This window comes from Eptatretus burgeri, chromosome 7 (assembly GCF_056783735.1).
Source record: "Eptatretus burgeri isolate ZD-2024b chromosome 7, Ebu_testis_v1, whole genome shotgun sequence".
In the NCBI taxonomy this organism is placed as follows: domain Eukaryota; kingdom Metazoa; phylum Chordata; class Myxini; order Myxiniformes; family Myxinidae; genus Eptatretus; species Eptatretus burgeri.
In genome coordinates this window covers 57,665,894-57,683,535 of record NC_140967.1, presented here as the reverse complement: position 1 = coordinate 57,683,535, position 17,642 = coordinate 57,665,894, and the positions used below count along the sequence as shown (strand labels likewise).

General features: G+C 43.9%; 1 protein-coding gene and 1 long non-coding RNA gene across 5 annotated transcripts in view; one reads left to right on the top strand and one right to left on the bottom strand.

Moving 5' to 3' along the window:
* EXOC3 (exocyst complex component 3) overlaps positions 1–17,642 on the top strand; it is a 425,366-nt gene that overhangs the window by 72,023 nt on the left and 335,701 nt on the right. The window lies entirely within an intron of this gene.
* On the bottom strand, positions 1,176–17,606 carry LOC147023319 (uncharacterized). Its single transcript, XR_015060136.1, has 4 exons — positions 17,480–17,606; positions 2,786–2,870; positions 2,136–2,310; positions 1,176–1,889 (listed from the first exon to the last, which is right to left on the bottom strand). It is a non-coding gene; the product is annotated as an uncharacterized LOC147023319 (long non-coding RNA).

Here is a 17,642-nt window from a genome sequence, read left to right as displayed (position 1 = left end):
GGACGAACGTACCTCACCACAGGTCGACTCCGGACACGAGCCGCTTGGGCAGCCCGTTCCGTACTATCGGGATAACCGAGCGGTGTTATCGTCGACCTGGACGGTTCAGATTAATTACCGGGATGTTGCACCCACTACGAACCCTTTACGTGAAGCAAGATGGAGGGTCAATAGAGAAAAGACAAAGCGAAACGGGCACAGTTCAACAAGCAAGCATTTTATTTCTCGGCACACGGAAAGCACGTATATACAGCCATACAGAAAAAGCAAATGCAAGAAGAAAAGCAGTTAAAACCGACTATACGCGTACACACGGCAACGCTTAAACAGTTCTACTTTACGAGACGCGGCGCCACAAGATCCATACAAAAACCCTGAAAAGAAACTGGTGACTTCCCTTTGGGCCGTCGAGTCCCTCTCCCACGTCCGTCGGCGTGGTCGCGCCTGGCCGCGACTCCGATCCTTGGCGTGGTAGGCGAGTCCTCTCCGGCGTGCCTCGCGCCGGCACGTGTTGGCCGCTCGACGCCACGGACGGGGTTTTCGGCGCTATCTCAGCGCGGGTAGAAAGGGGGGGGGAACGTGGTTGCTCGAGGTCGTGGTGTGGGGAATGGCAGACGCTCCGTCCTGCAAGCGGGGTCTCGGGACCGCACCACAGAACATCAGGCCAGCGGCCACCACGAAGAGGAGACGAAGAGAGCAAGAGCCAGGGAGAGAAAAAGACGAAGTTAGCAAGAGCACCAAAAGCGCTCTGCCCATGTCCGACTTTCGTAGCCCGGGGCTCCGCCCTTCACTTTGCCCCCGTTTTCGGCTCTAGCCTCCTTCGAGAGGGTTCTCGAAGAGGGGCGTTCCCTCTCCCCAACCGCTTCACGCTGGTCATCCACCAATCGGCAGCGAGCTTTTGTAATGGTGTAATGGTGTAATTTGGTGTAATGCGAATTTCCACAGCCGTAACAATATTATTTTTCACCTCCCCATCCCCCCCCCCCCCTCCGGTGCCCTCTAGAATGCAGGAAATGTCTTTTAGACCTGGCATGAGTTTAGTTTCTCCACACGTTTGTTGTAAAAATTTATATGCATGACCTTTAATATATATATATATATATATATATATATATATATATATATATATATATATATATATATATATATACTTAAAATAGAGGGTAATACATATTCTTGTGTGTTGTATTTTTATTTTTTTTGTCTTTCAAGATCACGAGGATAACAAGAAACCTGTCACTTAAAAATCTTCTCGAGAATTCAGAAGTGGGTCATCTTGACCCGGGCCAGGAGTGATTGTTTCAGTATAACAAAACATTTTTATGCATGACCTTTCATATATGCTTTAAATAAAGGTTAATACATGTGACTGTATGTATATTTATTAAAATAAAATAAAAACAGCTGGAATGGTTGTGAATAGTTCATTAAGGATTATACAATGGACCCAAGCTGGAATGCAAATGAGGACATGAATCATTCCTAACCCTTCACAATAGACACATGATGGTATGAAAGTCAGGGGGCACGAGCACTACTAGCACGGGCATCGATGGATGGCCCAGCAACTCGACATGCAGTTGGAAGACAGAACTTGCCTGTGCCAGTCTGGGTCGTTTATCACAATGCGCACTATCATCTGTCTCAAGAATGAGCGACAGAGTGATGACAACCATATCGATCGTTTCATGCTTGTATTCCACATGATATAGGTGGTTTCCTGTTCCCTGTAAGCTCATACAAAATAATTATCAGTAACATACACGGCTGCGGTGTATCGTTAGAGAAATACTCATAACGGTGACATAATTAAATATAAACGGCCATACCTGAGTAACGTATTGGACAAATTCACGCACATGGACGTACGAGTCAACACCAGTAGGCACCTGAAAGCAGAGTGAAATGCCTATATAGAATGTGCCTTGTGTTTGACATGATTTGCAGCAATGTTGCAACTTCCATCATGGAGGCCTAATTGGCAAACGTGCCGGCGACTAAATCCCACTGCTTCTTCCTTAATGGAGCCTCCAAGTGAAATACTCGATACAAGTGAAATGTGCACTTTTGTAACATAGTTTCCAGATCGCAGCATCGACTCGTCTCCGCATTCACACAAGTCAATGACTTCTTACCTGCAATATATATTTTTGCGGTTCAGATGTTGCATCGAGGTTTGGTATTGGTGTTGCCTCTGTGTCCACAGGAGTTGTTGAATCATCACCCACATATTGACTGTCTTGTTCGTGCCCGCCATGTCGTGCATTTGCTGTTGGGTTGGTGTCGTCATTGTGCTCATCGTTGGTTTTGCTACATTACCAGAGATAATCACATAATATCACAAATTGTGTTTCATCTGTTACATTTAAACCTGGTGTTGACTTAATGGTGAGGGTGGTCGGCTTGGGATCCTTGGACCCTGAGTTCAAATCCTGCTTGGCTGTTGAATAAATAGCAGGTGGTGTTGACTCTGCCTGTCATCCTTCCGAGGTCGGCAAAATGAGTGCCAGCATGCTGGTGTGTCGGAGTTTGGGACACATCCACACACATCAGTGTGTCGGAGTGGTGACCTGTCCAGGATTGTGCCCAATAGCTAAGGAGACTGCTTAGGCAGCACCAACGCTCTGCACAGAGTATGGTCCCGATGGATGGATGGATGTCACATTTGCTTTGTTAATAACTAATGATAGTGCCATTGCTTCAGTGAAATTCACATTAGTATGTTTTTATTACCAGCAATTGTTGATGTTATAGCTGTGAAAGGAGCTTCACTTGATCAACTTACATGTCGCTTTTGGCAGGTTAACTTGTTATGCCCTCATTGGTGACATATAGAACAGGTTTTCCTTGGTTTTGCTTTCCCCATCCATCTGTTAAGTGAAGGATATGGTCGACATTGGAAGAGGAAGCACATGGGCCACAAATTACAACAAGCAATGATGCATGAATTTGGGGCGAAATTTTGATATGGGGATGACAGGCAGAGAGTATGGTGATGGCACAAAGACAGGTTATGGCAAGGCAGCAGTATGGTCATGGAATTATGATGGCATGGAGATGATGTACAGATATGGTCGTTGCATGGTGAGGGCAGGGTGATGACACACAAACGTCCTGATGCGTGGTGATGGCATGTAGTCATAATGATGGCATGCTGATGGTATGGTGATAGCATAGTGATGACGTACAGGCATGGTGATGACATGATAATAATAGAGGATAAATGGGGTTTCTGAGGCAGCCATTCAAATGAATGTGGGAAAAGGGGAAAACTTTCTGACTCAAGCCCAAAATAGGAGACTGATTTTCTCCCCCTCCCATACAAGCAAATGCAAAATTGAGACTTACTGATTAAAACACTTCTTCCCTTTCATATTTTCATTCCACTCAAAGAGCAAACCAACAAATATTTGCCCATGTTCTACTTTGGGGAATAACTTAATTTTTCTATTGCATTCATCACCATCGAGTCCATTCACAAAGATTACTTTGGAACTTGGTTCTTGGTTTAAATGTCTTTGTTGAGCAGAAATGAAATGATAAACTTCTCTCAATGCTCTTATTTGACCACCTCCTGAGTCACACATTATTTTTCCGAAGCCACGCCCACTTTTTCATAAGCCACGCCCACCCTCCACAAGCCACGCCCACTTTTCATAACCCCCACCCTCTTTTGTGAGGACCACCTACTCTTACATCATTTCTAGTTAATCTCTGACTCACAAGGCTTACCTAGGCTTGCCCAGGGAATTTCCAAAGGAAACCACACCCACCAGTCTTTCTGTATAAAGGCTTGAAACCCAGACTGAATTTAAACATATTTTTACTTTTACTGAGAATGGACTGCTGTGCTGAGCTTGAGTGGGATGACTTTGGAGATCTACTACTTGTATGAAACTAAACTGTCAAGTTGATGAACTGGAGTCAAACCTCTTATCGATTGAGCTAAGATTTTCTTTTCCTATTTACAGAGTTTGATTTAAGCATATAATAATTTAATAATTAAATCACTTAATTAATACATTAATATTTTCTCTCACAGGAAATTGTGTCAGAAATACAAAATGAAAATACTGCTTTTGCCACAAATTGGGGCAAAATTGTTGGTTTGGTTGAAGACCTTGTGAGAGACCAAGACCCACAGAACGAGCTCGACCTTGATGACCCAACCAAAGAGTTATACCTTATAGACCAGAAAAATCCTGAAAAAGAGTTTTACATCGATGGTACTCATTGTGAGTTATCAAGACAATACCCACTGAACAAGTTATACCTTGATGAACCAGAATATAAGTTTTACCTCAGAGACTCACAAATTTTTAAAAAATCAGTAAATGAGTTATCCTTGGAGGTTTTAAATATGAAACCTAGCTCGGAGACCTCACAAATTTTGGAAAAACCCCCCAAAAGGATATCTAAAGTCTCCGCAAAGATGACTGCATCATCTGCAAAATCAAGGTCCGAGATCTTGACATTCCCAAACGATGCACCGCAGCTCGATCTCTCTGACATCCTCCCTAAAATCCATTCCATACAAGTGCTGAAAAGTGTGGGGGCCAGAACACACCCCTGACGAACTTCAGTAACAACTGGAAATAAGTCAGAGATGGTACCTCCACATTTCACAGCACTCTCAGTACCAGAGTATAGTTCAGACATCAGATCGATCAGTTTTGGTGGCACCCCACGAAGACCAAGAATCCTCCAGAGGGCATCCCGATTCACTGAATCGAACGCTTTACAGAGATCAACATAGGCTGCAAGCAGCCCCTGTCGAAACTCTTGTCTGTGTTCGGTGAGGACCCAAAGAGAAAGGATCCAGTCAATCATTGACCTCTTTGGTGTAAAGCCTGACTGCTCTGGGTGCTGGTGCTCAAGCAGATGGTGGCGAACCCTATCAAGAATTATCCGAGCAAAGACCTTGCCCAGAACTGAGAGCAGCGTCACCCCTCAGTCGTTGCAGTCTTGGTGATCACCCTTTCCTTTCCAGAGAAGGATGTCAAGGCCACTCTTCCAGTCAGTTGGGATGATGCCTGTGTTCCAGGCAGAGCACAGAACTGCATGCAACGACACGAGTGCAGCATTTCCACCAGCCTTGAGAAGTTCGGCATGGATGCCACAGATCCCTGGAGCTTTACCCCATTTCAACCGGTTCACCGCAGTCTGTTTCCACAAGCGAAGGTGGACCACAGTTGATTGGAGGGTCAGCAACAGGGATTGTAACACCCTTGACATCCAACTCGACAGCTGGTGGATCAGCCTGGTACAACCGCTCAAAGTAACTGGCCCAGCGGGCCTTCACTTCAGACTCCTCTGTCAAGAGCCTACCACTCTCTGCTCTAACTGCAGTACACCGAGGGATGGGCTTGGATGAATGCAATGCGCAAATTCCCCTGTGATGCAGGAAGAGAATCACTTGACCACAGGTGATGCTCTACCCCCTCACAGATTCCTCGCACATAGGCCTCCTTGTCCACCCTTAGAGCATGTACAGTTTTACGCCTCAGCTCCCTGAACAGCTCAGCTCTGCCATTCAGCCTGGCCCTGCGACTCTGGTCAATGGTATCCAGTGTCCCTTGAGAGACAAAATTCTTCTTTGCCCTGCGGTGAGCTCCAAGACATCCACCGGCAACATCAAGGACGGTGGTCTTGAAGGCACTCCACTACTCTTCAGGACCTCCCAAAGCACCCAGATCCCAAATTTCTACTCAGCTTGTTCGCAAACTCCTCAGCTACCCTCTCATTCTTGAGCTTGCCAACATCCAGCCAAGGCTGGAATGGTACCATTCTCCTGGATTTGAGGTGCAACTTCAGAGTTGCTACAACAAGCCGGTGGTCAGTATTGAGGAACTGAGCATTCCGGTAGACCTTGCAGTTCTGGATCATCCTCCAGCGACCATCAACGAGGACATGGTCAATCTCCTTTGCCACATCACCAGCGTTGGAATACCAAGTCCAGCGATGAGCTTGTGGGTGCTGAAACCATGAACTGGCCACCCTAAGTCCATGACTTCTTGCAAAGTCAAGGAACTTCGTGCTATTCAACTTCACAGTTCCAGACCCATGGGGACCAACGGACGTCTCATAACCATCACTATCAGTTCCAGTCGATGCATTGAAATCCCCCAAGACTAGAAGTGTATCTCGTCTGGGGCACTGATCAACCACAGACTCGAGCGTGGCGTAGAATGTGTCCTTCACGGTGAGATCACTCGCCTCAGTCGGAGCATAAACAGAGACCAGGGAAATGACACCGAAGGAGTGACGAATCCTTAGTCTCATAATACACTCGTTGACCGGTGTTACCTCAATTGTCATTGGAGTCAGCTTATTGGACGCAGCTACAGCAACTCCTTGGGCATGGTAACCATCAGAGCGACCAGACCAATAGTAGGTGTAACCACCCACCATGATCTCGCCGCAATCCGGTCTCCGAACCTCAGAGAGTGCTGCAATACTGATGTCCAAACGCTTGAGCTCAGATTATAACAGAGACAGGTGATCATCATCTCTTTGAGATCGGACATGCCAGGCACCCACCCGAAGGAACCGCCTCAGGTTAACCCAAGGAGACCGCCGTCTGGTGGACGATACCTCAGCACCACCCCGACACACTCTCCCGCAATCTGACCCGGGAATGTTACCCCGTCGTTTCCCTCCTATCATCAACGATTGGGGGTCCTGAAGACTTTTCCCCAATCCCGTCATCCGGTGAGCTGCCCTGCGAAGGGAAGCTGCACAGGAGGTACTCCCACGGAGTGGGTTTTCAGACTTCTTTGCGTTTTTGTGTTTTGCGAAATGAAGGGTTTTCCGGTGGCCGGAGTGCAAATCCTGCCACCAACCTCTTCATAAGAAGTAGCCCAACTGCAGGAGGACGTCCGCAGACACAGTTGGGCACTAGATATGGATGTCCGTTGGCTCACAAGGAGCTCCTCCCCCCTTTGACAGATTTTGTTTTTAATCCTGCTGGGTGTCCATATCCAAACACCCTCTTCACCAGAAAACTTGGTGGGGGAGACGGTTTAGTCGCCAACAACCCGACCATGGAACAGGTGAGTACAGGTTTACATGATACCTGCAGCAAGTCTAAGATCTAATCTGGCCTGACCTGCCTGACCTGACTAATCTGGTCCCAATGACCGCTCACGCACCAATATATCAGTCACCAGGCCACTCATGTAAACTTCATCGAAACCATCCAAGCACCTCACTCCAGGACCTATCCACACGCGGATATATCCGCCGACAGCAGGTGTTCAGTACACATCCAATATTTGTCCGACTTTCCCTCTCGCCTTTTACTTGTATCATGCAACGCCGCAGGTGCTCCATACTTATTCTCACATTGATATCTGTCGAAGTTGCAACGTCTTTCTTTCCCTTTAAATGGTAGTCGTTCTAAATGTAAAAAAAAAAACACCAGAAGAGGAAGTCGAACCCCTCGTTTGCATCCTCCGGTCCACCCCTCACACCCTCAGTCCCCTAACTCTCATGCAATATTTGTATGCATTTCTTTGTCCCCTCAATGTTGTCCCTGAACCCCATGGTCGGTCACTAATCCCTCTAATCATGCCCCCCAAAAAAATCCCTCGAACCACGCCCCACCAGGAATAACCACGCCCCACCATGAATAACTACACGCCACCATTACTCACCACCTCCCCACAATACTCACCACGCCCCACCATGAATAACCACACCCCACCATAACCATGCCCCCATGATAATAACCCTGCTCCCACGCTAATAACCATTATCGTACAGGCATTTTAGCAGAAATATTTCGTCAACCTCCCACAAATTGCAACAAAAGCAAACTCAACAGATTTTGATTCCTGGATATGTCCTCAGTGACAGAAAAAAAGTCCTAAGGGATCCTCCAGAGGGAAAGTTCTGAAATCATGGAAATCCAATATGGCCGCCACCTGACTTCGGGGAAAATGAGAAAATTGTAAAGATTGATATTTTAAAATGTAAATATATGTTTTTCTGCATTCTAATTGTTTCTAGTTATGGTAAGTATATTGATATACAAGAATAATTATAAAAAAGTGAAATGTATTGAGGGTAAAATAAAAAATTATAGCTTTTTTGTCCAAAAATGTCAATTTTTTGTCCCAAAAAAAAAATATTTACTTGATACTGATTTTGGCTCCTGGACAAAAACAGAAAGAAACGTTGAAGACACAAGATGAAGTCAAGTCTATGGCAATACAATATAATTAGGTAAATCATTGAAACAAAATTCACAATTCCACTCGGGGCAATCACATCTGCCTGACGAAGGTTTCGAAATGAAAATGAAAATTCGCATTAAACTCAGAAACTACATCCATTATAAACTTACTATACATGTTGAGAAAAATCAACTGTATTAAAGTTAGAACTCGACAATGTCGTCATCATCCTCATCATTGTCACATGGAGTGTTTGTGCAGCCAGAGCCCCTGCAGTTTCCACAAGCTGGAGTGCACTCAATGTTGTGCTTCTTGCATGTGCATCTCATGGTGCTACATTCAGCCTGGCAGTTGCACCTAATGACACGTAACATCTTTTCAGGAGCTGGAGCTATTGATGTCTGAAGTGGCACAAAACCCTCGTCACACTTCTGCCAACCCTAGTCTGTCGGAAGAAGTTCATCTGCACATCCCTTCCTTTCTTAGACTTTCAGATACACGCGCAGGCTGTGATACTTTGCTGCGTCTGATGTTGGTGGTAACGTCTGTGGTTGCACGGGAGAGGAGCTCCAAGCCACCTTTTCCCAGTACCGCTGATACCGGAGGGTGTCCAGGGTGTTAGTTGACTTTCCGTTGTAGATTATCACCAATGTTTTTTCTCCTGCATCTGCCACATCACATACGGAAGCTGGATAGGTATGATGTGTTGTTTGCTTTGAACTTTTTGAGGGAAGCTCCCTTTCCTATCCCATGAAGACGAGATGTCGTGTCGCACCCAAGAACTGCATGTAGAAACAGTATGTGCTTGCATATGTCTGTACCAATCATTTTCTTTGTAGCCTTGATGTTCCAGATGTGAGGCTTCTTTGTGTTCTTCTTTGGCTCGGGACAAAAGACGAGGTCATGGGATTCTAAGCTTGCATGGTTGCATAGGAGGTCTGTGTCATCACCAACGAACACAGTGTTGGTGACAGTAGCAGACTGCACGGCCTTCAGTACAATCAGATCAGCATCCCCTGAGGCATGGTGTGTCTCACAGTTCTTCTTCTGAAACTCTTCACTCAACATAAAAATGAATCGTTTTATTCTGAATATTGGCAAGAAACTGTTCCTTCTTCATTGTGAGACGCATGTCAGCTGTAAATGTCACAGTAGTGCCAGCATTCCCTTTAGACCGTCTCTGGTGTGTCATGTCCTTCGTGTTGGTACTCTCATAACCATCAAACACGACTATGGCATCTCCGTACTTCTTCGTTACATAATCAGTGTACTGGTGGCATATGTCTCTGTATGTGGATCCACGAGACCATGGAATGCATTGAACAAGTGCCCCGCCATCCAAAACATACTGTTGACCATCATTGGGGATATCGGCTGGGACAACGGATCCAAGAAGATCCCAGATGGCATCAGCAAAGACTGGCTTGTGTGCTTCTCGGAGCTGAAGAGAGGAATCAAAGAGGGCTGGTGGATAGCTGCATAGTTCATATTTGAAGGCTGACTCCAGTTCTTCTGCTGTCTGTGCAACAGCGATCAGTCTCTAGAAGAGGAGTTGTGGGTCAACCTGGACTTGCTCTCCATCAATCTTGACAGATGACTTCATGCCGAGGGTGACAACTTGGTCTTTCCTCTTAAATGTGTACTCGGCAGGTGTTTTCCCATCCATAGATTTCAATATTTTGGCTCCTACAGCATGTGCTGTATCGACGTTGATGGTGGGGTGTGCATGAACTCCAGTGGCAATGTTCCTCAGACGTGGATCACTACTGAACGGATTCCGTTCCTGTAAATACTGAAGAGCTGATAGTGCGTCCTTCCAGTCACGAGATTGTCTTGCCTCGGTCATGTCCTTCTTCTGCTCTCCAGTGTTGTAGTTCACACCTGTGAGCTCCTGCATTGCCTGGTTTATTTCTGCACAGGCAGGCATTGATAGTAGCCATACCAGCCGTTGTTGCTCTGTCATTCCTCGCCCTCGTGTGAGCCCCCCGCTGGTCTTCAAACTTCTCATCAGAACTTGTTCGATGATCAGGTCAGATGAAAGACCTGCCCACAGGCGATCACTTTGTCGAACCACATGGAACCCCTCATCAAAACGTTGTTGGACATTGGGATGTTGAGTTTTGAGGTTGGACATCTGCTGCAGATACACCCTCGCAGATTTGGCATACAGGTTGTGGCCCGAGGCTGCCAGGTAAGGCAGCATTTCCTGGATGGCCAGTAGATGTAGTGCCCAGTTCCCAGTGCACTCTGCCCGGATGTATTTGTGTAGAATGTCTAGCATATCCATATACTGAACCCAGAGCGCTGAAGTTCTAGAAGATATCTTTGCAGACTCGGCATGCTCCTGAAGGTGGTCTTTGATTCGTTTCAAGACGTCAGACTTGCATACTTCTTCCACAGACTGGGGTTGGCAGAAGTGTGACGAGGGTTTTGTGCCACTTCAGACATCAATAGTACCAGCTCCTGAAAAGATGTTACGTGTCATTAGGTGCAACTGCCAGGCTGAATGTAGCACCATGAGATGCACAACATTGAGTGCACTCCAGCTTGTGTAAACTGCAGGGGCTCTGGCTGCACAAACACTCCATGTGACAATGATAAGGATGATGACGATATTGTCCAGTTCTAACTTTAATACGCTTGATTTTTCTCAACATGTACAGTAAGTTTATAATGGATGTTGTTTCTGAGTTTAATGTGAATTTTCATTTTCATTTCGAAACCTTCGTCAGGCAGATGTGATTGCCCCGAGTGGAATTGTGAATTTTGTCATGTTTCAATGATTTACATAATTATATTGTATTGCCATAGACTTGATTTCATCTTGTGTCTTCACCATTTCTTTTTTTTTTTGATCCAGGAGCCAAAATCAGTATCAGGTAAATATTTTTTTTGGGGGTCAAAAAATTGACATTTTTGGACAAAAAAGCTGTAATTTTTTTATTTTACCCTCAGTACATTTCACTTTTTTATAATTATTCTTGTATATCAATATACTGACCATAACTAGAAACAATTAGAATGCAGAAAAATATATTTACATATTAAAATATCAATCTTTACAATTTTCTCATTTTCCCCGAAGCCGGGTGGCGGCTATATCGGATTTCCATGATTTCAGGACTTCCCCCCCCCCCCCCCCGGAGGATCCCTTAGGACTTTTTTTCTGTCACTGAGGACATATCCAGGAATCAAAATCTGTTGAGTTTGCTTTTGTTGCAATTTGTGGGAGTTCATCCGACATTTTGACTGTACTACAAATCACGCCCCCACGATAGTGTCCGTGCGTGTTGTGGTCGTCACAGTCCAGAACACGCACGGACACATGAAAACACATGACATGGGGGCGTGGTTAGTAGCGGAGGGGGCGTGGTTATTGTGTTGGGGGCGTGTTTACAGGGATTTGTGACCATAGTAACAATTGCGGCTTCCGGGACAAAATGGAACAAACTTGCGCGAATAATGCACGTGTACATGAATGCGTGGACGACGCAAGGGGTTAGTCACCGATGGGAGTGTCATGGTGAGAGTGTGATTTCATCGTGATGGATGGAAGCGTGGACGTGGAAGGGGCTGTGTTTGTCGGGACGCGTGACGGGTGGTCGGTCACATGAGCGTCGTGAGGCTCGTGTAACTTTGCGTGCTCGAGATGTCGTCACAGGATGCGCTCGCGACTGTCACGTGTGTGACGACCCCGCATTTCTCTCCCTGGTAAACCGGGTAAGAGATAAGAGATTCGAAACGTGCTCCGTGCTGTGAAGATGGGAGAGTCCGGGATATCCCCAAATGACGCCATATATATACGTCATCGGTCGACGGGACCATATCCACACAGTCACGTTGAGGGTTCCGTGAGAGTCCGGGATACCCCCAAATGAGGTCATATATATAAATATACGTTATCGGTCGACGCGACCATATCCACACAGCCACGTTAAACGAGTGTCCCGTCTGACGCCATTTGTCGGTGGATGTTATAGATCCCATGGTGTCCTTCGTGCAGAGGATGCGAGCTATCGCCGGCACCCTGAAGACCTGAACAAATTACAAAGTCGTGCCCTGACCGGCAGAGGGCACTGCATCAGCGGCACAGTGGTGCCCTCAGCCGGCGATGCTATCTTGCAGCCTTGTGCTGTGAACGACCGAAGAAAGCAGCTTTGTGACGTCACTTAAGTTGAAATTTAAAAAAATTATTTGTCGACAAAAAATGGAAAATTGCCCTTTCAAACAAGGCTCGCAACCATCGGGTAAACTGTCGGACACGTCCGCTCTGCTTTTCAAACCTTCACCAACAGAACAATGGACGTGAACGCGAGACTCGATGGAAGACAGCGGTTCGGACAATTTGGAAACGAGATAGACGAATGACGTAACAAACGTGAACACAGCACTGAAACGTATTCGTGCCCGAGTGTTTCCCTTTGTGTTGACACATGTGAACCAGAGCCGGTGGTGGGACGGTCGGAGCGTCCTCTCCGAGTCCGGGAGGTCGGTGGTTCAAATGGTTCGACCGACGCTCCGACCCTGGGCGACTCATACCAAAGACCTTCCCTTCCTTGATGGACAAACAATGCTGTGAAGGCAATGGCAAACCACCCAGTGTTCCCCCTTGCCAACAAACTACTCGGGCAGCACCGACGCTTCGTCGAGAGTTCGGTTCATCGGAATCAGAAACGATATCTCCGAATGATTGATTACACCTGAACCGGTGTGAACGTGCGCGAATGGAACCCCCGTTGTGCTGAACAATGGAAAGAACCTTTAACCGAACAAAGCGGGTTCGACGAGCGTTTCGAGAGACACCACGGATCGGTTCATTTCTCATTCGTACTTATCGTGCGACGTCAAAGACCCGTTTTCACCCCCATGCAGTTCGATCACCTGGATTGGTTTGGTCTCGTCGTTGGCTTCAGGATGCTCCTTGTTGTGAAACATTTTTTTTGTCAATGAACATGACAGAACAATCATGCCTTTAAATGAGTCCCATGCTTTGGATGGATTGATTGGATCTGTAATTGGTGCAGTGCAGGTATGATGGGCCAAATGACCTCCTTATTCGTCAAAATTCCTTGTTATGATTCCCTCCGCCACCGAAGGTGAAGGAGGTGATGTTTTCATCCCCTTCTCTGTTTGTTTGTTATTTGCAAAAATCAAAGATTTTTCAAGTGTATTCGTCAGTTCATTTTGTTATTCTGTCTGTTGGTCTGTCTATTTATCGCCTGCGTGTCCAGATTCCAAACAGATCGTCATGAAACGTAGAGGTAGTCTCAACTGAGAAGCCTATTGATTTTGAGGTTACTAACTCTAACCCTAACAGCTTGGTCAAAGATCATCTTGAGGTCAAATTTCTCAAAATCGGCATTTTTCATCTGGTTGACTTGAAATTTGAACAATATCTGCATATTGCACAACTGGATGGGGAAACCAACTATTTTTGAGGTCAAAAAGGTCAACTCAAGGTCAAACTTCTAAAACAATCAATATTTATCTGAAAAATCGTCAATTTTCATCCGATTGACTTGAAAATTAAGCAGCAATTGCATATGGAATCACTGAATTTGGAAACCAACTATTTTTGAGGTCACAAGGTCAAAGGTCAACTCAAGGTCAAACTTCTAAAATCAACTTCAATCTGAAAAATAATCAGTTTTCATCTGATTGACCTGAGCTTTGATTAAGATTGTCAATTTTAATATTAATGAAATGTACAATTTGATGTATCCATGGCAATCTTTGGAGAGGCGGGTGTGGATTTTGCAAGTATCGTGCTCTGCCCGGCGTCTTTTTCTTGTTTTTTGTTTGTGTGCATGATATCTCAAAACTTTATGTATATATTCAGATAAAATTTGGTGGGCAGGTTGGGTGTGTGACAAGGACGAAGTGATTTGATTTTGGTGAAGATCTGAATCCGGATCTGGATCCGAGATAAAAAAAAAATTTCAAGTGATTCTTCAGCATTGAGAGATGGTTGCCAAAAATAATATGTAGGATGATATTTCAAAAAGATGTGGATGGATTCGGATGACATTTGGTGGAAAGGTTGAGTGTGTGTCGAGGAAGAATTGATTTGATTTTGGTGAAGATCCAGATCCTATAATTTTTAAAGTGATTCTTTTTTCATTGAGAGATCGGTCCAAAACTATATACAGTATATCACGATATCTCAAAAAGTTATGGACAGATTCAGACAAAAACTTGGTGGACAGGTTGAGTGTGTGACAAGGATAAGCCGATTCGATTTTGGTTCAGGTCCAGATGCAGATTTGGCCTATCAGTGGGATACAAAATGTAAACTGTTCAGCTTGGCGGAGGTTTGCACCCCACTGAGTGCCATTCTACAAAGTGGCCATAATGTCTTGTCACCCTTGTAAAAATTGTGACACTGCCTTTCGGCATATTATCTGACACCACTGAATAGTTCGACATGTTATATCACATACAGCACAGCACTCTTTTACTTTATTACACATTTTACATCATATGATACGAGCCTTAAGTGTCCCGTGGATCCGTTTGTGTTCCATCATTGTCATTACAGAGAATAATTTTGCACAGCATGTTCTGTGGGACATTTTCCAGAGCATGTTTGGCGTGATCCAAATAAAAGCAAGTTTCTCTGCTTCTTTAAGGTCATCATTGGTTTCGTAGTGCTGCTGTGCAACAATCTCTTTGAAGAAACCGCAAAGTGAATTATCACATGTCAACAGATCTGAGCTTCAAGGTGGCCATTCAAGTGGCAACCCAGACACTGACAATCTGTTGTTACCTCAACCACCGAAGGTGAAGGAGGTTGTTTTCACCCCTTTCTGTCTGTTTGTGTTTAAATTTTCTAAAATCTTCAATTCTAATCCGATTGACTTGAAATTTGAAGAGCATTTGCATATGAGGTCGCTGAATTCAACCACCTATTCATTTTGAGGTCACGAAAGGGCAAAAGATCAACATCAGCCAAATTTCTAAAATCCTCAATTTTAATCCGATTGACTTGAAATTTGAAGAGGGGATATATTTCAGGTCACTAAATTCGACCAACCATTTATTTTTTAGGTCAATATTGACCAAAAGGTCAACATAGGCCTAATGTTAGCATCTAAGGTGGTTTTAATCCCATTGACTTGAAAGTTGAAGAGGATTTGTTTGTCAGGTCACTGAATTCAACCAATTATTTTTGAGGACCATCAGCCAAAAGGTCAATAAAGGCGGAATTTCTAAAATTGTCAATTTTCATCCCATTAACTTGTAATTTGAAGAGGAGTTGCATTTTTGGTCATTGAATTCAACCACCAATTATTTTTGAGGTCAAATTTGTTTTGTGGATTTTGCAAGTATTGTGTTCTGCATGACGACGTCGTCTTCTTGTTTGTTTGTTTGTCTACCCAGAACTTTCGTGTTTTTCTCCGCAACCGCTTGTTGGATTGAGACGCAATTTTCACCAAAGGTGCGACTGCTCATTTAGAATGTTTTAATGATAATTACGACGTCATATGTCACGTGGTGAGCAGCCATATTGAAAAACACAAAAAATTTGGACCTCTATCTCTGAAACCGCACCAAGGAAAAAATTGAAACTCTGCACATGGCAAGTACTCCTCATGGGGAATAAGGGTGATTTTACTGTGACATCATAGGTGCCTTTGTTATGACATCATAATTGCACATGTAGAACGCTATATTAGATGAGTATGAAAAACTTTGACGGTCATCTAGGGATAAAATGGTCCACAGAAAACTCATGACGTCATTGGCCATGTGAGTCGGCAGCCATAATGTTTTTTTTATTTAAACCTTCAAAAATCTTATTTTCTGAAGTGGCTGAACAGATTGAGGTGAAACTTAACAAGTATGACCACCTATCCATGAGGAAGAAAATGTTCACACATATGATTTTTTTTTTTTGTGCACATTCTCCATGGACATAAACATGTTAGGTCCACACGGGTTCCAAAATGCAAGTCAAATTTAACGACAAAACCAAACGGTAACGAACAAACTAGCGAACCGTTTTGGAACATGAACCCCGAGTTAAATACACCGCCTAACATAGATGATGCCAACACATTGAAAATACGAAAATAAAATGACAAATCATTCACAATAACCGTTTATTTATATTTTTTTCTCGCTGCAGACTTGACAACTTCATTTCCAGACGTGCTGAATGATCATGAATACGCGCAATTTAATAATGACGACATTCAATTCCGAATAATAAGCGCAGATTCATAAAAAAAAGTGATTAATAAAATAATAAGTGCAGATTCATAAAAAAAATGACATTAATACAGAACCGTTGTTAATTTATGCTTCATTCATAATTTATTCTTTTTAAAAAAATTTTTATTTACAACTTAAATTGATTTATGCTTGATCATTTTATTAATTCCTCGTTTATTATTTAATATCCCATAGGGAATATATATATATATATTTATTTATAAATTCGAGAAAAGTTTGGGAGTTAATGTTAAGTGGAGTCGTTTAAGAAAACCAGAGAGTTGGTGTCAAAGCCACCCAATGCTCGCCTGTTTATACATTTATCGTTTTTAAAAGACTCGTCTAATAATTAATATTTTTTATAAAGCATTGCGGTGAAGTCTGATCCAAATAATTTTAAAGCAATATATGTATTTGTATATTGTAATCAGTAAAAACATAGTGTGGTGGATAAAAACATTAGAAAGAAAAGAAAAAAAAAAAACCTTTAACATTTTCACGCTCACGCTCACACCGGGGGTATCGCTATAGCTCTCTGTGTTCTTCGAACAGGTGAGCTAAAAATTAGCGAATTCAGCACGTGACTCTCGACGGCACTCCGCACGTGTCAATAATTGTTTTTAATAAAGAATTGTTCTTATTATTATTCTTCTTGATTTAAAATTATTTGGTTGCATGAACACGAGTGTAAGTGAAATCATGGTGAAATAAGTGAAGCATTTCATTGTGTGCGGTGTTGTGGTTTAACCCCTCTATTAATACAAAGCGCGCGGTGGAGTCACATCGTCCGTTTGTAAAAAAAAAAAAAAAAAATCGTCGGTAATTTGAAAATTAAAGTTCACCGATATTGTTGTTGAGGTTATGAACGATGAACTCGTCGAAGCGATTTAACCAGACAAGCTCGACGAACGTCTCACGAGAAAAAGTTTTTCGTGTAATTTTAACGCATATTGTGTGTTAACAAAAAAAATAATTAAATAATTACCGACTTCGTACAACTTCAAAAGTCACATTTAAGAACATTCACAACACTCGAGAAACGATCCGTGGTGTAACGACGAGATTAATAGGCACGCGCCGTTGCTCACCTGTCCGACACACCTTTTCCCCAGGTGGGAGTAACGAGCACACGTGCGCTGCGTTACCTTGAGGCTGAACGCGTTGTGAGAAGGACGTGAGGATTAAAACACCGAGAGACGCAGAGACACACACAGGTACACACACACAGAGGGTGAGCGAAAGGTACCTAAC